Genomic DNA, 26047 nt, shown 5'->3' with positions numbered 1-26047 from the left:
TTGTAACCCCCTCCATCATCTCCTCCCATTCTTTCTCTCTTCCCCCCCTCCCCCTCCCCTAATCCTCTGAAAGGGGGAGCCCTCCTCCCTTACCATCTGACCCCTTCTTAAGACAACCTGCTTCCTCCTCCATTGTGGTCTAGCAAGGCCACCCCACTAGGGGGAAAGTGATCAAACAGCAGACATCAGAGTCTCTGTTAGAGACAGGCCCTGCTTCCCTTACTAGGGGACCCACATGCAGACTGAGCTGCCTATCGGCTACATCTGAACAGGAGGTCTAGGTTCTATTCAAGGGTTGTCCTTGCTTGGTGCATCAGTCTCTGCAGGGACCCTTAGTCCAGATTTGTTGGCTTTGTTGGTCTCCTTGTGAAGCTCCTGTCCCCCCAGGATCCTTCTATTCCTCCCCGCCCTCTACCATAAGACACTTAGGACTCTGTCCAAGTTTGGCTGTGAGTCTTAGACCCCTGCTGGGTGGAGTCTTCCAGAGATCCTCTATATTAGGCTTCCTGTTCTGTTCCCTCTCTTCAAGTGCTTCCGGTGTCTGTTCTATTTGCCGTTCTGAATGAGAGTTAAGCATCCTCCCTAGGGTCCTCCTTGTTATTTAGCTTTTTTAGGTCTGTGGATTGTAGTGTGGTTATAGCCAGAGTTCAATTTCCCAGCTCCCGCATGGCAGCCAACAACTGTCTATAACTCCAGTTTCAGAGGACGTGGCACCCTCGCACAGACATATAGGGAAAACACCAAAAGTAGATAAAATAAATAAATCTTAAATTGTTTAAAAACAAACCTTCTTTCCTGTTACGTGGACTCTTTCATATTCAGAGAGAGCTTGGTGTCTCCTCGAAGACCCTTCACCTGATTAAGCCAGGTTTATCCATCCAGGATAGTTTTTATTTTGATTAGCTGAAAATCAACTGATTTGGAACTTGATTTACATCTGTAAAATTCTCCACAGTAGTGCCTTTGCTGGTGTTTGATTGAGTAATTGATGGGTGTACGTATATGACAAATGGCTGAAAATCCCCTGGACACTCTCTCTAGTTCTCCTAAAGCCACCCCCTTTGCAGTCATTTCTAGACAGGAATATACCAGAAGGGAAATTTGGGGGGCATCATTGAGGCTAACCAACTTGATATGTCAAAAAGCCATCACACCATCAAATATTTCTGTTTTACTATCATAGTTTTTATTCCATAAAATATCTGGAGTGGGTCTGTCAAACACACACCAACACCAGCACCAACACAACTCCTCCGTGACACCAATACAAAGGTCTCTGGATGTAAAAAAAAAAAAAATCACATTTTCTTCTTCTTTCTTCATTGTCCTTGGACTCTTTTCATCCTGTTACCCCATCAGTCTTTGGGTCTATTTACTGGAATGCCTAGAAAGGAGGAACGGATCAAGCGTGTTTGGTGCTCGCTTTGCTGTGATTCTTGCTTTGCTGTGATTCTTTCAGTTATAAACTGGGAATGAATCTTTGCCTTGCCGTCCATGTGCTGTGGGAAGTTGGGAGAATCTCATACTTGTCCAAGGCTCATAGAATAATACCCTGCCCCCAAAAGGCTCACTCCATGCACTAAATGAACAAATACAAGCATGCTGTGTTACCAGCATGTTATGGGAGCTTGATACGCAATGACACACTCTAAAAAGTAGGGTTATGTGTTATTTGTTTGTGTGTTTATTTTGTGTGTATGGACAAGTGTGAGTGGAGGTCAGAGGACAACTTGTGGGAGGGAGCCAGTTCTCGCTTTCTACCATGAGGTTCCCCGGAATTGAATTCAGATCCTTGGGCTTGTCCTCTACCCAGTGATGCTACGTGGACATCATTAGCAACATTAATATTATTCACCTCGCCTTCTCCAACTCTTTAAAGGCGATTCCAGAATAAGTTCTTCGCCCAGATACAGAGCTACCCCTAAATTAGAATTTGTATAAACTGCTGTGCTCTTTACCCTAAGAGTTAGCTCAAGTTTCTGGCTTATTTTAAGACATATATTGACGGAGGCTTGTGATATCTGCTCTTCATCATTTCCCCAGAAATATTGCCTACAGCATTAGCAGCAGCAGTGATAAATATAACAACGGTAAAAGCCACAAGACCTCAATGGGCCCTAAAAGAAGCCAGTGACAATCTGAATGGCAGGAGAGAAAGTTTCTTCTTACCAATTAATAGAAAGCCAAGTCTAATCTGCCACCTGCGTGGCACTTTTGAACCTGTCAGGGAAAAAGGAAACCGGTGGTGCTTCATCTTGTCACTAGTCTTCCTAGGGATGGCTCTGTAAAGCAAATGAAAATACCACTCATTAAAGCAAAAAATAGAAAGCCTGTGCCAGCTCCCCATGTTCTCAGAAGGAAACAGAGTCCGTCACTGGCAGCAGGAGGTGTCTCGGAAGGCCTTAGACCTGTGCACTCCGCAGACACCGGAGAGTGAACGTTTCTATAAACTCTTCAGAAGAGTTTAAACCAGAAAGCAAGGCCTCGTCCTGTGACTTATGAGTCAAGAGACATTACAGCCATCAGAAGAGCTCTTCTACTTCCAAGTTTTAAAATGGATAAAATGCTCTAAAGTTTCAGGTAAATTCCAGGCAAAGAACCTAAGACTTCCAAAACAGGCTTTCTTGAGTCATCTAGAATAGTAATAAAAATATTCATACAGTCTACTGTTAGTATATCCCTTTGTAAATATACACACAGAATCAAAAACAAAACAAAACAACTATACAAACTCCTTTTTAATTTATTAAAAATTTAATTTTTTGGAATTGTTTTTATTAATTTATTCATATTACATCTCAATGGTTATCCCATCCCTTGTATCCTCCCATTCCTCCCTCCCTCCCATTTTTCCCTTACTCCCCTCCCCTATGACTGTGACTAAGGAGGACTTCTTCCCCCTTTATATGCTCATAGGGTATCAAGTCTCTTCTTGGTAGCCCGCTGTCCTTCCTCTGAGTGCCACCAGGTCTCTGCATCCAGGGCACGTGGTCAAATATGAGGCACCAGAGTACGTGTGAAAGTCATACCCCACTCTCCACTCAACTGTGGAGAATGTTCTGTCCATTGGCTAGATCTGGGTAGGGGTTTGAAGTTTATGGCCTGTATTGTCCTTGGCTGGTGCCATAGTTTTAGCGGGACCCCTGGGCCCAAATTTGCCTATCATAATGTTCTTCTTGTAGGTTTCTAGTGCCCTCTGGATCCTTCTACTTTGCCATTCTCCCATGCTTCTCTCATCTAGAGTCCCAATAGGATGTCCTCCCCTCTATCCCAGTTTCCTGGTAAGTGAAGACTTTCATGGGACATTCCCCTTGGGCTAGTATGCTGATATAAGTGAGTATATACCATTTGACTCTTTCTGCTTCTGGGTTAACTCACTCATTATGATCATTTCTAGTTCAATCCATTTGTCCACAAATTTTGAGAAATCCTTGTTTTTAATAGCTGAGTAGTATTCCATAGTGTATATGTACCAGTTTCTTTATCCATTCTTCTACTGAGGAACACTTAGGCTGTTTCTATGATCTGGCTATTATGAATAAGCCTGCTTATTCTTGTTGTGTGCTGGAGCATCTTCTGGGTATATTCCAAGGAGTGGAATAGCTGGGTCCTGAAGAAGCCCTATTCCCATTTTTCTGAGATAGCACCAGATAGATTTCCAAAGTGGCTGTACTAGTTTGCATTCCCACAAGCAATGAAGGAGTGTTCCTCTCTCTCCACATTTAATTTTTTTTATTTTAAGAGTATGTAGGTTTTATCAGAATGTATGACTGTGAACCATATGTGTGCCTAGTGCCTGCAGATGCCAGAAAAGAGAGTTCTGTCCCCTGCAACTGGAGTGACAGAAGGTTATGAGCTGCCATTGAAATGGAAATTATGCTGGATTTTGAACCTGTAGACCCTGGAAGAGCTGTCAGCGCTCTTAACTGCTGAGTCACCTCTCCAGCCCCCACAAACTCCTCCCTGATGTCATTTCGTTATAGTTGTTTTGTGTTTTCTTTACTATGGTACTTTGCTTACAATTAGGAATGTAGTCATTAGAAGGTTATGTATAATGTATAACCATGAAGCTAAAAACAAACAAAGAAACAGGTGGAAAGCCAAAGGAGGTGCTGCATACCTGATCCCAGCACAGGAGAGGCAGAGGCCGGAGGACTGACCATGAGTTTGAGACCAGCTTTGGCTATATACCAAGACCTGGTCTCAGCTGCACATAAATTAGAAAGATAGGCAGACAGAGATGATAGCTTATTCTATTTATGCAACATATATTTTTCAGACTTCTCATGTGACCAGTATGCCAAGGTGAAACAACTTTCATACCAGGAATTTAGCCTTAAATGAAAACATCGTTATCACCACTTTCATATAGAAACCTTATGCTATCAACTTCTAATTTATTGGTGATGCTCCTAATCAGAAAGAGAACAAGCTCTTATAGATCATTTCTCACAAATTATGGCACTCTAATTCTCATCTTATCCTCACATTCCTTGATTAAAATTATATTACCTCCTTCCTTTGTTGGGACCGTTTATCCCATCACTGTGTGCTCTCCGGTGTTAGGACATCACTTTAGCCTGTTTGCCACAACAGCCTGTCTAGGGACTTTTCTCTCCTTCCAGGGGCCCAGGGGATTGTTTGTCTTTATCCCAGTTACTACCATTCTGTTTGCAATTTTGAACTGTGGTATAGGACCATCCATATGTCGTCTGTCTCTGTCCTCTCTTGTCCCGGTGAAGGTGAGATGAAAATAATTAACAGAGTCAATGGTAGCTACTGGGCACTGAAGAGCTAAGAAATCCTCTCTTCTGTCTTTGGAGATATTTCTTTTGAGATCGTGTCTTAGTTTCTTTTCTTGTTTACAAAAGCAAATTAAAGGGGAAATGGTTGATTTCAGGTCACAGGCCCATCACTGTGGGAAAGACAGCATGGGATGAACTCAAGACAGCTGATTCCATCAAGTTCTTAGCCAAGGAGCAGAGTGAGAGAGCAATGCTTGTGACCAGCCCCCCCCCCACCCCCCCAGTCTCCTTCTCACTCAGGCCAGGACTCAGCATGTGAAATGGTGCAGCCCACAGGGGCTTCTGTTCCCACTTCAATTACGATAATCAGGATAATTCTCCACAGGCATGCCCAGAGGCCTGTCTCCGCAGTGGCTGTAGAGTCTGTCAAGTCAACAACAGTAAAGCAACCTCTCACAGGATTTCAGGTTTTCTGCTCTGAGAACACCCGGAGCATGTGGCACACCAAGTTCTATTCTAAGCAGTTGAAGAAAGGAGTTGGATAGTTGAAGAAAGACGGAGTCCCAAGTCTTGCCCACACATCTAGTTGTTTGTTTCTGTAAACTCAACTTCGTTTTGAACTAACAGGACAGCTATCACTTGTCATTTAATTCTCTGGGTCCCTCTCTGCTCATTCTGAAATCTCTGTGTTTCTCTGCTGCAGGCTAGGATGACACCAAAAGAGCAACAGTCATATGACAGAGTCTGGAGACTACATCCCTGCTACCCACAGTTCTCTCTGCCAGACTCTTGTCTTCTTCCTCAGAAGGCCTTCAAGTTTCTGCCTTTCTGATCAATACTGTATTTGTGATCAGTGAGTCGGGTTGCCTCTAGCAGCACTGTCTGCTTAAGCATATCGTCAGGCATGCCTTCTCCTTTTAAGAGTTGTTTTCCATAGCCCATAGCCTGTGTCAGTCGCCACACAACACCCTGGTAACAGTAATACTAAGCAGCTTAATGGGTACTAATAAATGAGAGAATAAAAGCAATTGTGTCAGGTAGTACTATCTCTAGAGGGACATTTTATTGAATCTAAGCATCTTTTATAGATAGGATTAGCAATCTCTCTCTCTCTCTCTCTCTCTCTCTCTATATATATATATATATATATATATATATATATATGTGTGTGTGTGTGTGTGTGTGTGTGTGTGTGTGTGTGCGCACACACACATGCATACATTATGAATTTAGTACATGTACTATAGTCATGTACATGAGACAATATTTCTATTGCCTTTGTCTTTGTGTAATATGTAACATAATAAACCTGTGCTTGTTTATAAGATACAAGAATAAGATTAAAATTAAGCCACAATAAGGGAAGATGGTCTAGTGTATTTGTCTTGGCATGTTTTTTATTTCGTCTGATGTGGGGTATATACTAACTCAACCAGTAGTTGTGGCTTTTCCTAGTCTACCTTGGCATCACTAGATGTACCATGTGGCCTCGTTTATGTAGTAAGTCAGAATATTTTACACCTCTTCCTTAAGCCACTGGGCTCCTAAGGTCCATCCAAGGACGTTAGACTATAACAAATACTTTCCTTGAAGTCTAGAAAATGCTACTCAATTATTTTCAAAAGGAAAAGCCAAAAACAATGCTCCAAAGGAAGCATTTTCTAATTTGAAACACCATACCAGTTAGCTGTTTTTCAAAGACACTTGACATTTCTCTCTTACATAATATGAATATACATACGAACATGTGTTCACACATATATAGCCATATGTTTATTGATGAGATATAGATATATTCTGAGAAATTTATCCTTAGCCAATTTTGACACTATGTAAGCAGAGTGCATCTACACAAGCCTTAAAACCTATAGGCCAGTCACTCTGTGTGCTCAAGAATGCAGTAAACATAAGATATGTGATAATTATGCATATGCATACTCTTTACAGAAAATGTTCTCCATAGAAATAGTGTAAGGCTAAAACAATGATTAAAATTATACTCTAGTAAGCATCTAAACCAATGACACAGTCATTTATTATCATTTGGCAAGCACTGTATACAGCATACAACCATACGCATGATGCTTTCACATAACTGGCAATGCAACAGGATTCTTATGCCAGCATCATTACAGACACTTGAGTAGCCTATTTTGTTATAATATTATGATGGCTATGACAAATCCAGGTGACAGACATTTTTCAGCTCTATTATAGTCTTACAGTGTCACCATAATATATTTGGTCCATTGTTGACTCAAAAGTCCTTGTACAGTAAATGGCTGCATGTGTGTGAATGAGGCACAGAGCCAAGTCATCCATGTATTTTAGATGTAAATTTAGAAAATCTGAAGGATAAACTCACTCTAGGTTTTTGTTGTTGTTTGGGTTTTGTTGTTTGTTTTCTTTTTAAGCCCAAGAATAACTCTGAACTACCCAGAAGCAACACAGAGGAGTTACTTGGACTGAGTGGCTCACGAACATTCCCAAGTATTTGCCTTGTCTTTTGTCCTTGTCCTGACTAGAACCTCTAAGACACAGCATCTCTGAAGCCTGTGGCTTCAGGGAAGCCCTTACTACACTGTGATGGAATTTAATTTATAAATCCCTGAGAGAAAACATAGAGTTATTCTATGACTATGGGTTAAAAACTCCTGAGTGGCCAACCCAGATGAGATTATTTCTAATAAAATATAAATGTAGTGTTTTTATGATTTCATGAAGTTTTTCATGACTTTTGAAATCCTTCAAGGTATATAGATATTAACTTTTTAATGCAAAAGAAAAATGCTAGTGAAAAAAAAATGACTTCCAGATTGGGGAAGTTAAAAGACAGTGATATAGATTCACTTGGGACAAAAAGATAGTTATAAAAATAAAATTGATTGTAGATTGGAAGTAATAAGAAAGTCATAAAATAGGAATGGCCCTGAGATAGATTTGAATGGACAGGACTGGTAACTAAAATGGTCACCAGATTACAATAGACACTAGATTCATTCTGCACTGAAGACATATTTCTCTAGAGGAGGTGGGCAGAGTAAAGTGTGTAGGTGACAATTACACTTGCTAACCTGCAAATGGAAAGGTCCACTGCTATCCAATGTACTGTGATCTGGACCCAACTAGTCACCCAGTAAAATAGTGGAAAATCAGCCTTCAAAAGAAGAGCAGGCATCTATCCACTTTCTATGCTAGCAACAGAGCTATGCCATGTTTCAAAACTAGAAGTAAGATCCTTTTGTAGAAAATGTTCACTTCATTGGTGGATCAAAAATGTTTATTGAGGACTCACCTTGTACAAGATATTATTATAGGTATTGGGGAAATAGTCAGGAACATGGCAAAGTCCTTATCACCAAATAACATCCTTTGAAGAGGGAAATGCTACACATTATCATACAGTATTCAGCAAATTATATTCAAGGATATATGACATATCTAATTACACAAGTCGGGGCTGTGATTGGTAAACCACTCCTCCAGGGGGAGTGTTCAGGGGAGAATGAACTCGATGAAGGCACAGGGAAGGTAGATATGATGATCCCAGAGGGTGAAGCAGTGTGGCATGTTCTGGAAACTACTAGTAGATAGCCTGAGAGGACATGCGAGTCGTACTGATGCCGTATGAGGTGGAAATGTCAGCTTTGTTGCTGAGAGCCAAAACCAAGTAGATTAGAGGGCATGGCAGAAGTCTTTGGGCAAATGGGTTCTGTCTCTCCGATGGGACTTGTATCTGAAGTTTGGCTGCCACAGGAAGAGGCAGTGAATGAATTCTCTCTCTCCTGCCACTCAAAAGGAAATAAGAGACTGACTCACACACACTCACTTCTTCCTCCCAATCTGACCTGAAGTCTCCCTATCAAAGGACTTGTTCTTATTCCCCCAGGAAGCTGACTCAAATAGTGGCCCCTTCACTGGGAAACTTGAAGCCAAGACAGAAGGTAACTACAAAATGCTCCTTGGCTTTGTGCCCTCCTGTGTGTTAGAACAAGAAAGAGCAGAAGAAATAGGAAAGAACAGTAAGACAGAAGTCTCCTTGGCTTTGATGGGAGAAATCTACAATTTTCACCAGCATGGTTTCCCTTCAGATGTTGTTTCAGTTACTGTTCCACCAAAGCAGCTTATAGATGGAGAATTTAATTGGGTGCTTGCTTATACTTTCAGAGGGTTAGTCCGTGACCATCATGGCAAGGCGCATGGAGGCAGGCAGGCATGGTGCTGAAACAGAGATCACATCTGTCCCATCATTTGTAGGCAGAGAGAAGGGAAGGCACTGGTCCTGGAGTAGTAGACTTTTGAAACCTTAAAGCCCATGCCCAGCAACAGACCTCCTCCAACAAGGCCACACTTTCTAATTCTTTCCAAATAGTTCCATTAACTGAGTACCAAACATTTAAATATAGGAACCTATGGGGGCCATCTTCATTCAAAACATCACAGATGGAGACAACAAAGAGCACCCAGCATTCATTAGGAATTGGGATAGAGATGGGTGAAGTAGGGTTTGGGTCACAGTTGGACCAAATTGGATTTCCAAGGGAAAACAGCAGTCACTCAGGGTTTTAACTAGTGTCTTTAGCTACTTCCTAGTGTTCCTGTCCTCCACATCAGTCTGCAAACTCAGCAGCTGATTTCGACATCTGTACCTCACATCTGATTCCATCACAAAGATGAAGCTTGTGCTGCTTGACTTCCTGATTCATAAGGCTGAGAATAAAGGGGTTGTGGGGTTCAGACTAATGAGAAAAGTCACCTCATCTCCATTCCTACTGAAACCTCTATCATCCTTCTCTAAATAGGTTCGTTGCTGGGAAATGGCCTCCACAGGAAGGGGCAAACAACCCCTCATCCCTTGGGAAAGCAATCTGGCCTTGGTCTAATTCTCACACAGTGAAACCTGGCTATCCTGTTATCTTCTGTTACTTCCCCCAAGTTCTGTTTCAGTGGCTTTCTTTGGATTGTGGCCAGCAGAAGGGGATCAAGGCCAGACAAGCTCCAGCACACTGAAAGTTGAATTTCAGCCCAGGCAGTCTGGGTACCATTCTCTGGTAAGTGACTGGGACTAGTTCCCAGCCTAAAGGAGCTGAATTTGTCCGGTTAAGAACAACTGTTTAGGGACTGGAAAGATGGCTCAGTGGTAGAAAGCACTAGCTGCTGTTCTACAGGATTCAGGTTTGATTCCCAGCATCCACAGGGTGGTTCACAACTATTTGTAACTCTAATCTCAAGCAATTTGATACGTTTCCCCAGCCTACCTAGGGGATCCAACACCCTTTTCTGGCCTGTGCCAGCACCAGGCATTTCAAAACATCTATACATATAAAGTAAATGGATAAATGATCTTTTAAAACACTGTTTACTAGTTAATGCCTTAAGAAAGACAATAATAATTATTTTTAAATTAATTCAGTTTTGACAAGGTGTACATAGTTCAAGATATTCAAATAGTTCTATGTATTTTGCAGTAAAACCCATAAAAACCCTTAATACTCTATCCCAAACCTAGGCTCATATTCCCCAGAGGCAATCACACTCAATTATTTTAATCTTTCCTTTGGCAGTTACCTCAATAATTTTAAATAACATGCTTACACAGCTAGTTTTTCAATTTTAGGCATAATCTATTGATTACCCTACTAGCATTCAGCCATCTGATGTGCTTGCATGTGCGCGCGCACACACACACACACACACACTTCCCCAGTCTCATTAATCACAATTCTTTTGTAGGTGACTGTGCCTTGCTTTCATTATTTTGAGAGTGAATGTAATACGCTCACACTGCTGGGTCATGGGGAATACAGTTTTGTTTTACTAATTCAATTTTCCCATAAAGTTAGTTAATAATTTGCCTATTGTTCTTTTCCTTCAGCCCCTATGTCACCTGCTCTCTGCATGCTCTCGCACATCAGGCAATGTGCTGGTTTCCGGTCTCCTTGACTGCATCCTTCCAGGACCTTCACCCTCTGTGGCCGTCAGATGGCTGCGTTGAGGTTGGCTTCCCAGCCTTTCCCAGGGAGCTTCATTTGTAGTTCTTTGGGTCCCTCACACACTTTCGTGTTGGGTTTCCTGACTTTTCTAGATTTCATTTCTCCTTCCTTATTGATCTACGCTCAGTCTTCCATTGGCTTTCTAAGAAAGGATGCCAGGTTGGGACTGAATTTCAGGTCATCTTTGTCTCTCCTCCCTGACAGACAGAATGGAAACTCATCATTCTCTCATGGTCTTCTCACGGATTGCTGAGACAGTGGGTTTGTTTGAAGCCACCAGTTTCTTTTCAATGGTTTCCTGTTGCCCAGAGAAAAAAGTTGGCTTTTCCTTAGTTTTCCAGCCTCCACACCTGCACTAACCCTGTATATATGACTCATCACCACTCACTCATAATACTGTATGGACACAAAGTGTTCTCATTCTAGAAACTTAGATCTGGAAGGACCTGGAATTTTTCTATAATTGTTTCCTTAATATTTTTCTCTTCTTCATCTCTTTTCTGGTACATCTTTAGATCATCATGTTGGGGTGTATAGTTCCTTCATTTTCTTATATTCTTTCTCAGGTTTTCCCACCCACCCCGCCTCTCTCTCAACTAGTTTGTCACTCTCCTTTTTCAGGAATATTTCATCTGTAATTGTAGTTTCCACTCTGTTCTCTGAGTTCTTTTTTTTTTTTTTTTTTTTTTTTTTAGTCTTGAAGGTTTGCATAGTGGCTGAGGTGACATTCTGAAGGAGCAGCTTGCTTTTTGGTACAAACCACAGCATCATTGCCTAACCCTCTATGTGACACTCAACATTATATTTAATCCCTATGCAGCAAAGTTTTCCAACTATAAAATGGGGATAATTGCTGTACTCTCTCCATGTAGGCTTCTTCTATGGACTCTAATAGTTTGATGGTACTCAGAGCAGAGCCTTGCGTGTAGAGTGAGCAGCCCACATCAGCTGTGATCGTTATGTAGGCAATATCTTCTTTCATCTTTCTGAAGATGATAATTACGGGAGTTTCTCTTGAAAATAATTTTCTCCTTTCTTGTTTGTCTCTGTACTTTTTGTTGTTTGTAGTTAGCTGTTTGTCTGAGGCTCTTTGTTCCATGCTAAAGGCCTCCTGAAATAATTCATGCTGTGGTAAACAGTGAAAACATTGTTTTGTTTTATTATTTTGTTTGAGGACAGGGCCTCATTCATATTCCAGACAGCTTTGAACTCCCTATATAGCTGAGACTGACTTTGAACCTGACCCTGCTGCCCATAATGCTCAAGCACCCCCACACTCCTCCCAAGTGTGGACCACAAAACAGTGCCTGGATGCTCAGTGTTTGCCCCTGGTTTACTGACAGGTAGTTTTACTGTAGGCATTTTGCTTTACATTTTGTTGTGATGGCTCAGCATTGTAGATTTCATGTCTATGGACACCAATCTGGTAGCCAGAGTTCTCAGACCAAGGTGGGTGGGGCTGGGTGGGCAGTCCTGTAGTTCAGGACATCACCCGTCCCACTACACACACCCATATATACACACATAAACCCTCTGCTCAGCAGATGCTACTGCCACTCTGTCTCGAGTTATTCAAACCCTTCTTGTCTTCTTTCCCACCAGGGTTGAGACCCACAGCCACCTTGGGTCAGTCTATGCTTCATATAGATGTTTAGCAGATGTCTTGTTTTCAGCTCCACCTGCACACTCTTGCTTAGAGGTGTTTGGAGTCTATATTGCTCAGGCTCCTCTGGCCTTCTGAGGTACAGATATATCTACTTCTAGACTTTTCCCACTTCGAGCTTCAGTTCCAGCATGCTTAGTTCTTTTTTAACTTGTTTATCTCCTTATAGCTCCAGACTTCTGTGTCTGTGTTCCCCCTTCATTTTTAGTTCGTTCTTAGAAATTTCTACTTTTTAAATTTTGTTGGTGGGTGATTTTGTTGCCTATGGTCAGGGTCTTGGCCAGGTGCTCCCAGATAGATGGCCTCTTATTTAAAGAATTGAAACAAAGGATCATACAGACTTCAAAGTAATGAGGAAAGTTTATTCAAAGAAAAACAGATAAAAATAGTACAGGTCAGGAGCAAATACATCTTCAGGGATGTCAGTGAGCCACATAAGCGAGGCTATTCAAAGGCCCCAATTGTCGCTTGGGGCTTCCTTTGATGAGGTTCAACAGAATGAGGAGTTTGGTTGCTAAGGATACATTTCCCATCATGCATCTGGTTTAATGATGTATGTGCCCAATTATGCATAGGTATCAGAAGGCAAATAAGAGATTTTCTACTCAGAGTACAAAGTTTTCCTTATTGTTCGTTAGTACAAAACAAGTTCAGATTGGACTGGCGCATCTTCCTTATTTTCAGGCTATATTCTAGGACATGTTTGAATAGAAATAGGGTGTGGTCAAAGGACTGGTAGAGGAGTGATTCATTTTCATTGTTTAAATCAGGTATGCATACAACCTAGTATGGAAGGGGCCCAAGGTTGCTAGGCGGTTGCTAGATGCAGTGTTTGGTTGAAGAGGGGTGTGTGTTCATAGTGCGAGCAGGAGATAGCTTAGGTTGACAAGTGCATTGTTGGAAGAGAGCGTGCAGAAAGATGATTTCCAGTGGAGACCCATATTGCTAAGCTATTCCCTATGCTTATTGTCTTTTGTATTTATGTGTTTGTTTTAGTTTTTTAAAAGAACAACAGGAGTCTGCTATGTAGCCCAGGCTAGCCTAGAGCTTATTTGCAGCCCTTGCTGGTTTCACTCTTCTAACTGGCCTCTTGTCTCAGCATCTGTTGTCCAAAGATTCCAGGCATGTGCCCCGATGCCCAGCTTTTGTTTGTTTGGCAGTGCTGAGGATGGAACCAGGGGCCTTTTGGGTACTAGGTTGGCATGCAACTAACTGAGCCACACCCAGCTCCCCAGAGGCAACCTTTAAAGAAGTCTCTTTGTTTTTGTATTGAATAGTTGTTGCTGTTGTCATTGTCATCTGGACATAGCCTGTAGCCTCTGTGAGGCATTTTCTTGATTAAAGGTTGGTAAAGGGAAGCTGGGTGTGGTGGTGCACCCCTTTAATCCCAGCACTCAGGAGGCAGAGGCAGGAGGGTCACTGTGAGTTCAAGGCCATCCTGGTCTACAAAGCGAGTCCAGGATGGCCAAGATAACATAAAGAAACCCTGTCTCGAAGAAAACCAAAAAACAAAAGCAAAGGTTGGTAAAGGAGAGCACTGTACACTATAGGTTTTGCCACTTCATGGCAGGTGGCTATGTTTTACATAGTACAAAAGAGCAGGCTGAGCAAGTCACGAGGAACTAGACAATAAGAAATGTCCCTCCATGCTTCCTGCTCCAATCTCCGATTCCAGGATCCTGCTGGACTTGAGTTTCTCCTCCGACTTCCCTCAAGGGCAAACTGAGACACGAAGTACAAGCCAAAGAAATCCTCTGCTCCCCAAAGTTGCATTTGGTCAGAATGTTTCATCACAGCAGTAGAAAGCACACTAGGACAGGTGTCGTTTCTAGAGTTTTGGGGAGGCTCCGGATATGCAGCTGCACTTAATCTGCCATGGTTTAAACCATACTTCTCTCTGCATTTTCAGTACTTCTGAGCTCTGTGTTCCATGAACCACAGATAATGGAGGCCACAACCCAGATAATTAATAAAGAGGATGTGCTCTGGCAGGGTCACCAGTCAGGGGCCTGAGCCTGGGTCTTGGGAGGTACTTTCTTGATCTTCCAACAATCTCTTCCTGTGTGACTGACAGCCAGTGAGGCTCAGGTTGTGTAGTGTATTTTCCCATGATCCTCATCCATGGGCAGAATACTCTCAGGCAGTTGAACTCTATGATTTCATTTTCTCCCAGGGCAAAAATATGCAAATCTTGATGCTGTGTTTGAAGTTCAAGCATTACAAACTGTAAGGCCCTGCACGCACGTCTAGGGAACGGTTGTATGCTAGTTATTTCTCCTTTGTGGCTCCCACATAGATCCATCTGTGATCCATCCATACATTATTTCATGGTATCAAACAGATGAGGCTTTAAAATCTGTGTTTTTCTGGCCTTTCCCCACAACTTCTAGGCAGACAGATCTCCCGTCCTTTCCTGCTGAAAGGGCCATTGGCAAGGGCGTGTAGCATATAGCCACTAGAGTTTTGACTGGATTAAAGACACAGAGCTACCTGGCCCTGGGATTGAACCCACAATCTAGACCTCCTTAGTTGTTACTTCTAGCCAGCTACATGCCATTTAAAAAAAAATAGTCACTTTGGGGATGAGCCATTCTTTATTGGCTCTGCACAGCCGTAGGCTGACAGTTGCTACTTATATACATATGATTGCCTTGCATATCCACAGGCAGACCTGAGAAATGATGGCCCACTAAGCTAGAGTCTAAGTCCTATTACCATCTCTCGAGCCATGTGTTTAGCAACTTATATTTAATAAATAGAGCAGCAGAATCCGATTATGCTGGGCCCGGTGATGGTTCAACTCGATTGCCAGGGAAATAGAGTTAGAATCCTGAATTGTTTTTATGAATTGCAATGGGCAATTGCAATGCCTGTTCCATATGGCGCTGACTCCGTCTGTGGGATACACAGCCCATTCTCCATCAGATGGTCCCCTTTGGGGTCAGTGATGATTGCAGGGAACAATGTGTGGAGGCAGGTGATCCCCAAGGGGGTCCATTAGATTTCCATTCTTTCCCCTCAAATTGCTGCCCCTTTGCAGACCAATGGGCTCTGGCACTGCTGGGCTAGCGTGCTCACATTTTTAACCGGCACACTAGTGTTTACAGGGCTGGCTCTATCTAGGGCTTTTGAAAGGCAGAAACAATGGTTGGAAGGGAATAAATGCCTCATATAAAGGTTAGTGGAGATTGTTTTCATGCTTCCAGAGGCAGAGGTGGGTTCTTTTATCTGCACCAGCTCACCTGCTTCCAGCTGTCATGGTTGCGAGGAACATCCTCAAAGCTGCTGTGTGCCCAGCCAGGCGGGAGCGGTGGCCTGCTGCTCAGCTTTCAGAGTGACATTTCCCCTCCTCTGACCACCCTGCCAACCCCATGAAAACATTCTCCTTCCTCTTCTCTGCTCCCTGGGGAGTGTTTGCCATCGTCTGCTCCAATGAGAGGAGGAGGATCTCCCTCTCCCATCAGTTCATAGAAATTACAGAAACTTCCTTAAAGCTGGTCCTTGAGGCTCACAGGTTCAGCCGTTAAAAAGCAACTCCAGGGCTCTGGGGAAGAAGGTAGCCTGTGTGAGCCTGAGGTCACTGGAAAAAATAGACTCCATTCAGATTGCCATAACAGGCACACACCTAGAGTGGTGCCCCTTGCTATGGCTTTTGTGAATGCTTTTAGACTCTGTTACGGGGGAGGATGGCTTTGGCACATTATGAATATCAATAGCTTCCCATGGCATTCTTCCTATCATAAAGCAGGTTTCATACAATATTCACCCGTGTTAGTGGAGACAATGAGCCGGCTCCCTCTGCGGCCCCTTTCCTTTCCTTGTCAAGAGGAATCAGCTCAGTGAGAAGCGGGGGCAGCCTAGCTTGAAGTAATTACTCCAAAACTCGGACTCTGGAGCAGGCAGGCAGTGTTTTGTGCATGTGCGTCACTGTGCATGTGTCACGTGCCTTTCTATTCCTTCTTCTCTTAATGTACTCTCTCTCTCTCTCTCTCTCTCTCTCTCTCTCTCTCTCTCTCTGTCTCCCTCTGTCTCTCTCCTCTCCTCTCCTAACCTCTCCCCTCTGTCACTTTCTGAGTTTCTTGTTCAAGAATTCATAGCCAGAATAACCTATAAAGGGACTTCTGAAATGTCATTGTGACCTCTTTGTTCAATGACCAGGACACAAGGTCCTTTGCCCTCCTTAGAAAAGCCATCCTCCACCCAGGTTGGGTTGATGGATGCCTAGTAGTCACATAACCTTCTTATTTAAAGATGAAATTAAATCTCTTTGCTTGGGTGGTAAAGTCTTAATGGCCTACATAAGGCAAACGGCAGTAAAGCAGACCAAGTGCTACTTTCTAGCTGCCCGTTCATGTGAGAGAGGAGTATACGACACTGATAATGGCCCTAACAAGTAGCCATTAGGGGAGGGAGGCTGCAGATGGGGCTTGTAATAGCATGGGTCTCTCCATTAACGCGCTTCTGTGTATGGCTCCTGCAGAACAAGGTAAAGTGTCCCTGCCTGGATGGGAAGGCTGCTTTGACCTGGCTTTCTCTCCTATGTGTTCTTCCATTCTACACAGCTTCATGGTGGGGGTAAGGTAGGTGAAAAGTGAGGGCGGAGTCTCCTCGCCCTCAACTATTCTTGTCTCTTGGACTAATGAGTGGGTTACTCTCCTACAGCCAAAAGCCCATATTGTCTAGGTCTTGGTCATTTTACACGAGCCATCTGATGTATAAACTCCTTATATAGATAGGTCCTAAATCCTGCAGAGAAGCCTGGAAACATTCAAGTGTCGTCTAGGGTGCAAAGAGTTGCAGATAGATATTTTTGGCAGCACGGCAGTGGCTGGGACCAGCCAACGGGATCCCTGTAGCTCACCACATCCACTTACCCTCTAAGTGGAGGCACAAATTTTCCAGCTGTCTCTTATTTTTGCTTCATTGTATGCTTTTCAGCTTTCCTTTTTCTGTTACCCACAGGTTTTAGGAAAACGCAATTTGAATACTCCTCTGGCCTCAGCGATGCTACAGAGTGGTCAGTGGTCAGGACAGGCTTCTGGCTCCTGTTGGGTCACAACATTAATGCAAAGCATCTTCATTTCAAGACCAACAGTGGCAGCCCTGATAACTAGTGGAAAGTTTCCTTTAGGCATCATTTCCCAAGGCTGATGCTCACATGTGAGTTCTGTTTTGCCATCAATAAGTCTTATGGGGGAAATACTGTTGTGGCTAAACAAGTTTGGGTAGCATTGTGTTAACTTAATCGTGTCTGTTCCCAATCTTACTTAACAGTCCCACTGTTTTCACTTCCTGGCGCCACTGTAAGAAATAGCAACAAGCTTGGTGCTTACTGTAGGGCTGGGAGTATGGCCCAAATGGTAGAATGCTTGCCCAGAATACACAAAGCTGTAAGTTCAATCCCCTATGCCACATAAAACAAGCACAGTGGCACAGGCCGATAATATGAGTGTGTACGGGAGGATTATGAGAACGAAGGATTCAAGATCACCCTCAGCTACATGAGACCAGCTTTGGGCTACATGGGATCTTGTCTCAAAAATAATTATTCTCTCACAGTGGTGAAGGTCAGTAGGTTGAAACCAGCTTCATGGGATTAAGTCAAGGTGTGGACAGGGCTGTGCTCTCTGGGAGCTCCAGAGAGCAATCCAAGTTTTGCCTTTTTTTCAGAAAAGCGGCAGTTTTGGCAGATGTCAGCATTTTCTAACACAGGACCACATCTTTCTAGTGTCTCTTTGCTGCATCTTCTCACCGGCTTCCGCTCTGTCTGTATAAAAGCTCCTCCTGACTGTGGTTTGGATCAGCAATGTCCCATAGGGACAGGTATTGATTGCTTGGTGTAGTAGTGTTTGGGGGTGATTGGATCATTCAGCCTCTCACTTCATTGCCATGAGTATCCAATGATGGATTAATGTCCACATGGACTACCTCTGGGTGGGGTCTCATGGAAGGAACTAGGTCAATGGGGAGGTGCTCAATGATGGATCTGGGTTTTCTTGTATTAATAAAGGAGATACTTTATTCCACTCTGGAGATATTGCCACCTAGCTAAAATATCAAAGACTGTCAGAAATCTCACAGGACCATTTACACTACATTCCATAGGTAAAGTATCTCTAAGGGATGGTAAAAATAGGATAATATTATGGAGGTCAAACATTAGATTCTATTTCTCGCTCTCCTATATGTAAATTAGGTAACTCAAGAGAAATAATTTAACTTTTACAAGAATCAGTGTCCTCATACATAAAATAAGATATTAAGGAAGCCTAGCTCATTGCACTGTATGAATACTGTGTGCAAAGTGCTTTATTAAAAAAAAAGATCATCATACAATCAAAGATTACTTTTATTCTGTGAACTTCAAAGCAAAAAAAAATACTGTGGACCACCATGGTTTGGGTGTCTTTCTATTAGAAATCAAGTTTTCCTTGCTCAGGAATAGCCCAAAGAAACACACATGGCTTTCCTCCTCACTGTTATGCTGCCTTACTAAGAGTGAAGTATATATTCAATGAAGGGACAGTGGATGAACTCTCTTTGCCCATAAGATCCTAGGCTGGGGAGATCCTTATGATATCACCTAATCCAGAAGTTCTCAAATGTCCATCTACCCTAGCATAGCAGAGGGTAGTTTACATAAGGAGCTGCGTGGTTGCTAGGCACCACCCTGGGGATTTTGATTCAATGGGTTTGAGGTGACATCTGAGATTCACATTTTAACAGGGTTTTCTGGGCTGTGTTTTATATATATAGCCAGTGCCTATACTGTTCTATCTTCTCCTGCCACCTTTACAGAATCACTTACAATGCCTCACACACAGAATGTTCTTTCTTACGAAAACAATAAACAAATGAACAAACAAACAAACAAAAAACCTCTCTGAATTCCTTCACTAGAGAAGTGCTAGGTGCAGGGCAGTTATACAAGACGGCTGTGGTTCTGAGAACCTTGTTTGAGCAGCCACTGTTTACAACTATTGATTATCCATGTACTAATTTGCCAGTATTCTTTCTCAGCAGGCCTTTTGTCTTCACAGTCCCTCTGATTTAAAAGCCTCCTTTTCCTCTTTTTTTTTTTTCCTTGAGTGAGTAAAGCTTGGAATGGCTGTCCTCTCTGCCTTATTGTTGATTTTTTTTTTTTGTTTTGTTTTATGCTTTTTGTTTCCCAAAGAATGTCTCAAAAGTGGGAAGAAAATTTTTCTTCCCTTGACTTATGAAGCACTGATTGATCATCTCAAAATCATGCATCATGCAGTTAGGAGGGGCCTTAGGGTCCCTGGCACTCAGAAGTACAAGACAGCATCACCCGCCCCCTTCAATTACAAATAAACACCACTAGAGTCAGAATCACCGAAGGATTTTCTGGAATTGCAAGGCTCAAGTCCCCATCTCCCATCTCCTTATTTATTCAGAAATCTTATTTTAAAGTAATATATATAAAAGCAATATTTGCCTACTTCAAAAATACTGCCCTTCCAATATTCATCTGGCTAGCTTGAGGAATGGCCTGGTTTTGCTTTTTGCTTTTTTTTTTTTTTTTCTCTTTTTCTTTTTGGCAGAGCTCATAATTACTTATTGACATCTGATATTCACCAGTGTACACTTATAAATAAATATCACAAAGCTCCAAGGTAAGCCAGCCAATATCTATTAAGTGGTAGATGAGTAAAATGTTTATTCTACTTTGTTTTTTCTAGCTGCACTAGACTTCATTTTTTTCATGGTCTCTTGCCTGTGCCCCGTTTCTCCTGTCCCACTGCACCCCTTTTTCTGTGATACTCTGGTTATTAGTCACCAGGAGTCTCCATGTTATCGCTGGAAGGTAGGTCCCTGGACTGTTCTGAAAGCTACTTTGTGTTCTTCTGGAGTATGGGCACAGATGCTGAACAGCCTGCTGCCTTTGGCATCTGGAATTGGACTCTTGGTATCCCAGAGTGCAAGTCATGCCCTGCCTACGGTAGGCTTACATCTCTGATCTGCAATCAGAAGACAGGGCTGAACACAGAGTTTAAGTCTTCTCAGAAAGCAAAGCTCTACCCTGCCTTGCTCTACTCTTTCCTCCCTTCCTGACTTCTTTAACTCATACTTGTCTGAAAGTCAAAGAAGGGATGTGCGGCCCCAGGGAAGGCTTCAGAGAGAGCTTATGGGGGCTCCTGCTTGCAGGTAATATTATCAGAATAGGATCGACAGGGTCTTCGTGAGGGTGATGGGGAGCTGGAGATTGTTGTGTTTTCAAGATCCAGCAAAATTAGATGCTTGGTGACTCCAAGGAAAGGGCAGGATGGCTTCACTGTGTGTGTGTGTGTGTGTGTGTGTGTGTGTGTGTGTGTGTGTGTGTGTGTGTGTATGTGTTCCCCAAACACACATACAAGACTTTATTTGTTGAGGTTGGTGCTCAGTCTCGTTCTTTCTCTTTTAAATTGCTGATATTTTCAAAATCAATTAATATGAGTTTTCACTGCTCCGACTGGGGATATAATCATCCAAACAGGCCCCTTATGCTGAGAGTAGCAGGGTGTGAAGCTCAGAGGGTCCCAAGATGTTAACTGTTTGAGTGTAAGAGGACAATGATGAGATGCAGGTCGTTCTGTTTTCTCTTTTCTTTCCCTTTCTACTACATCATTCGGGTCGTCCAAATAACTTGAAAAGTAACAAAGCTGTCTGGAGTTCAACTATTCAGCGCTTAGGTCTGTCTCCCTATTAATGTAAATTGATCCTGCCTCTCTTCCTCCCAGCCCACTGCCATCTCCCATCGCCTCTCTTAGCCCCATGAGACCCTGGATTAGGGAGCTTTTTTGCTCTGTTTGCAAAACTGAGAACCTGAGGGCTAGCCCAACAGATCTGACACTTGGTGTTTGTCCCTTGAGCATTCAAAGGACATTTGCATATTCCCCCCCCCCCCAGGACGTCACCAGTGTCAGCTGGTTCCTCCACCCTTCCAGGATAACTGGAGTGGAAGGACAAGCCTCATTGTGTATTGTGTCTCAGCTTCGGATTTATTGTGATTCTGGGAAACAAGGGTGGAAGGGGGAAAGTACAGGGCAAAAGGAAGACAGATGAGTGGTTAATGGAGGCTGAAGCAGCAGATTGAGAGAGAGTCCACGCTAGACAGACAGACCTATGGATTGATAGATTGAAGCAAAGATGCAAATGGGATAGTTTATTTAAGCTGTATAGAGTCTCTCCTTCTTATCTATCCATCTATTTATCTATCTGCCGTAAGCAGGGACTGATGGAACAAAGATGGATACCATGATCAGGACACAATATGCCTAAGGCATGCCGGACTCCAAGACAGTCAAGAGCCTTGGGATGAGGACACATTACAGGCATGCTCTGGGGCACGGGGGATTCCCTGCCTCTCCTGTGCTCCAAATAAAAATTTGACTAGTGCCAGGACGGAAGGTTACTCAGGGAGCAGAGGGCCTGTTGCCTGCCTCCCAGCCCCAGCCCCTGCCTCTGTCTCTGCATCTAAGCATCTACAGCTGTTGCGTTCTCCAATCCCACCAGGTGGACAGCTGCCAATCTGAGGAGGAAGCTGAGAGAGCAGGGCCTGGTGCTAGCATATATTTTTATCTCAAAGACTTGTTTTAAATTCTAGTCAGGCTTCCAGCCATGAGACAACAACAGGAGAAAGGAAGAGGGGGGGAGAGGAGGGGAGGAAAGGAAAAAGGAGGGAGGGAGGGAGGGAGGGAGAGAGAGAGAGAGAGAGAGAGAGAGAGAGAGAGAGAGAGAGAGAGAGAGAGATTATGTTCCTGCTGTTCTTGAAGGCTGTCAGCTGTCAGGTACATTTAACTGACAACCTGGTCTCCAGAGCTAAGAAGCTCAAGAGATGGGGGAGGCAGAAGAGGATCCTTGTGGCTTGGGAGGTTGTGGCTGGTTGTTACACAGTTACATAGGGAGCTACCCTTGGGATCCCAGCTGGGTTTAGACCCTGGGACATATGTTGGCTTTTGTGACCCTCTTCTTCCTTTTTCTCTGCCTTCCTCTGGCTAGTTTGAGAATCCTAGGTATGAGATTCTTAGGACTTTTGAAATAACCTAATAGGCACATTCTAAGCTCACCTGGGAAGATGGCTGGATTTAAGTCATCCTATCCACCCCCCAGCCCCCCAACTACTCATCATGTGACCTTGAATCCATTCCGTCTTTTTATGTGATCTTGGCCAATCGACCTAATCTCTCTTATTGAAACATAATCTTTATTCCAGAGTTGAAGCAGAACAGTGCATATGGGGCCTAGAACTCATGGTCCTTCATGATTTCCCTTTATGTCCATAACAGCCAGGACAACAAAGACATGCATGAGTAGGTAGTCAGCAATTCTCACACAGGAGGAAGTCTATTAATGGGAGGTAGTAGAACAGTCTCTGTTCTCTCACAGATCACCTGGACCCAACACAGAGCTACAGAATCAGAACCCATCCTATGGGATCTGGGAATACACCTAGTAGCTGGCATCTCAAAATTGGGAAATTATTGTCTAAGTAGAAAGGATGGGAGAGCACACTGATTTGTGACATTTTTAAGTATAGGCTGTGCATCGCTACTGCATTTGTGGCTTATAAGAAAGTGTCTGACAAACCAGAAGCTGATGCGCAGGATGGAGTGAGTGTCCCCTTGTGGGTGTCAACAGCAGGTCATGGACAGGATGTCAGTGCCAGGGGCTCACTGATGAGTACAGCATCATCCTTTCCTGCCCCTCAAACAAGAGCCCAGAGATAATTTTAAGACATTGCTAAGTGCAGCCACGGACCACCAATGCGAGATATTTTGTAAGGTGGGAGAGCGTGCAAAGTGGTAGAGCCTGAACAGGAAGAGCTAGTGAGACAAACCAGGCATTTAAGATGCATAATTTATGCTTGTATGCTCTCCCCTTTAAGCTTTGCCCCATAGTTCCTAGCCTGCTTCACCCTAGAACTTGCTGGGAGAGGACAGATAAGAGAAAGGATTAGGGCAGGCTTTTAGAAGTTATCGAGTCTGAAGAGGTGAACAGGGAGACAGACGCTTCTGGGTAACTCAGGGAGAAAGGCATTTCAATGAGATGGGAAACATAAGTGAAGCAGAAGAAATAGAAATGATGTGCGTTTGAAGAATTACCCACACTTAGAGATGCCAAGAGCATAAAATTAAAAGTAGAGGGTTGGGAGATGTGGCCGGGGGTTCGGGGGGGGGGGGGGGGCAAGAAAGGAAGTATGAAGAATCTTATTAGCCATGTTCAAGACTCTGGAACTTGCTCCAGCTGGCAGTGGGAAACCATTGCTTCAAACTGAACATATTGGTCAATGCCTGGACACCAGAAAACCTAATTCCTAGACATTGTGAACCACAAATGCAAGCTTTGTGTGTAATTTTACGACTTGTAGAAGCCCTATTTAAAAAGGAAAAACAGTTTTAATGGGATATTTCTATTGAATGTAACATATCTAAAATGCCTGCATTAAAAGCATTGTTAATATAATCAATGTGGCACATAATCAATTGTCCTAAGTCTTTAAAAATCAAGCATGTTAATTATGATTACAGCATATTTTAATTGGTCTAGTCATACTCCAAGTACCCAGTGGCCACTTGTGGCTAATAGCTTATAATATTGAAGACTGCAGGGGTAAAAGAGAGAATTCAGTGTCTAAAACAGAGGTTGGTATACGTACATATATGTAAATGGGTTGGGAATGCTGGCAAATTTCCAATCCAGGGTGTTGGTAATGGGAATAAAGAGAAGAAGATAGACATTCAAATATTCAAGCATTCCTTAGATTCTTCCTGTCTGAGCTCAATAAGCAACATTTTCCTTCTCAGTTGATTGTTGTTACCCTTCTTTGAGGCCGCGTATAGGCCATAGCTAATCTAGGCTGCATGGAGTTGAGTATTCAGCAGTGTTCTCTCCATTACCCATGCTGTTTGCTCTTCTCAGAAATAAAAACTTCCATCCCGCCAGGAAGAAGTGGTGTCTAAAGTGCTGACATGGCAAGGTGCAAAGCGCAGGCTATGGGCTCTAAAGGGAGTGACTGCACAGCAGCTCTGCTTCTCTGGCCCAGGTGACTCTTTTGATACCGTGCAGGTGAAAGGAAATGCATAGCTGACTGCCATGGGGCACGAAGGAGAGCGCCCATAGAGCCAGTCAGGAAGGGCAGAGCAGAAGAATTGCTGGCATTACTGGCAGCAGCCTCTCTGACTATCAGCAGCCAGCAGTTGGCAGCAGCTCCAGATGATTGAGAACCGAACAGTTTAATTGTAGGAGCATGAACATCACATAGTACCAGGCTGGCATGGCTGGGTGCAAGGATGTCTTCCCAGAGCCCACATGCCTTCATGTGCCCCTTCACTTGGGGAATGCCCCCAGCCAAACTCCAGTGTTTGGATCAACAATTTCTGTTTCATAGAAGAAAACAAGAGAAACAAACAAAAACAAACAACAGCAACAACAAAAAAACAAAAACAAAAAAGAAAGAAAAAACCCAAACAAACAAATAAACAAACAACACACACACACACACACACACACACACACACACACAAGTATTTCCAAATAGATGCAGGATACAGCTTTGCATAGTGTGCCAGTGTGCCACTTGGGCTGAAGAGAGCCGCTAGGAGCAAGTGGGGAGGCTACATAAGTCATCCGTGATCTCATTCAAAGCCTGTGGAGGGCTGCCAAAAATCTTACCTGAGTTAAGGGCCTCTGATCGCAAGAAGTTCTGCCTATTTCTTATGCTCACCAAGGTGACTTTCAAATGGAAGTTTGTTTATTTTTGAAATGACTATTTTACATGGCTGGAGTCACCCCATAGGTTCTAAGATGCTAACAGTGTAATCAAGGAATTAGCGCCTAGAGCTGGTGATCAGCAGAGCTCTGTTTGGTTCCCCTGGGTTGCTGCTGACTCATGTTCACTCGGTTGTTAGTCAGTACAAACCAAATGCTGTAACAGACAACCCCGTACCCCAGAGGAGTGACTTTACAAGGGATGGTTTACCTCATAGCCTGATGCTCCAAGGGCAGCTCTCCTCCAAGCAGAGATGCAAGGACCCGTACTCTTTCTGTACCATGCCTTTGACCTTGACTGACATTCATTTCTTAGCTCTTCCTTGTCTTCCCCAGGACAGTAGAGAGAACAGCTTATATGAGCATCCATAATGTGGGTCTGGGAGGGGCGGGAAAACCACTTTTGCTCTTTTTTCTTTGTCTAGAGCCTGAGCACATGGTTCTATCTGATGTCAGAGGGGACTGGCAAACAGAGATTTAAGACATGCCAAGGAGAAAAAGGGCGATGGGGGGAGGGTTTCATTGAACATCTACTCAGCTTTTGTCACAGTCATTCTCCTCTTTTCTTTTCCCCTATGAGGGGAGGATAGACATTTTGTCCTATTACTTGACCCTGGAGGTGAAAGAGTCAAGAGACTACAAGATGGGGCCACATTAATTAGCAGACAATGACCAAACATTCCAAAGTGATTAATGGTCAGGACAATGTCATAATCGGACTTGTAATGTCAAGACATTTTTTTCCTTCTCTTGCATTACAAACAAATGTAATCAGGTTGCCTCGCCAATATAACAAGTACAGCTGCTACATTGCCAACATAGCAGACTCCAGAGTAATCTTACCAACACTATTTGCCACCAGGGTGTCATTTATGACC

The 26047-nt window shown here is 43.3% G+C and overlaps 1 long non-coding RNA gene across 1 annotated transcript; it reads right to left on the bottom strand.

Annotated features, from left to right (window-relative positions):
* Window positions 1–1256: 1256 nt before the first annotated feature.
* LOC311601651 lies at window positions 1257–25517 on the bottom strand. The gene is made up of 3 exons (XR_014780619.1): window positions 25381–25517; window positions 2170–2282; window positions 1257–1384 (listed from the first exon to the last, which is right to left on the bottom strand). It is a non-coding gene; the product is annotated as an uncharacterized lncRNA (long non-coding RNA).
* Window positions 25518–26047: the final 530 nt, after the last annotated feature.

This window comes from Acomys minous (genome assembly GCF_964271855.1).
Source record: "Acomys minous genome assembly, chromosome: 1".
Taxonomy (NCBI): Eukaryota; Metazoa; Chordata; class Mammalia; order Rodentia; family Muridae; genus Acomys; species Acomys minous.
This window is presented reverse-complemented; position numbering and strand designations above follow the sequence as displayed.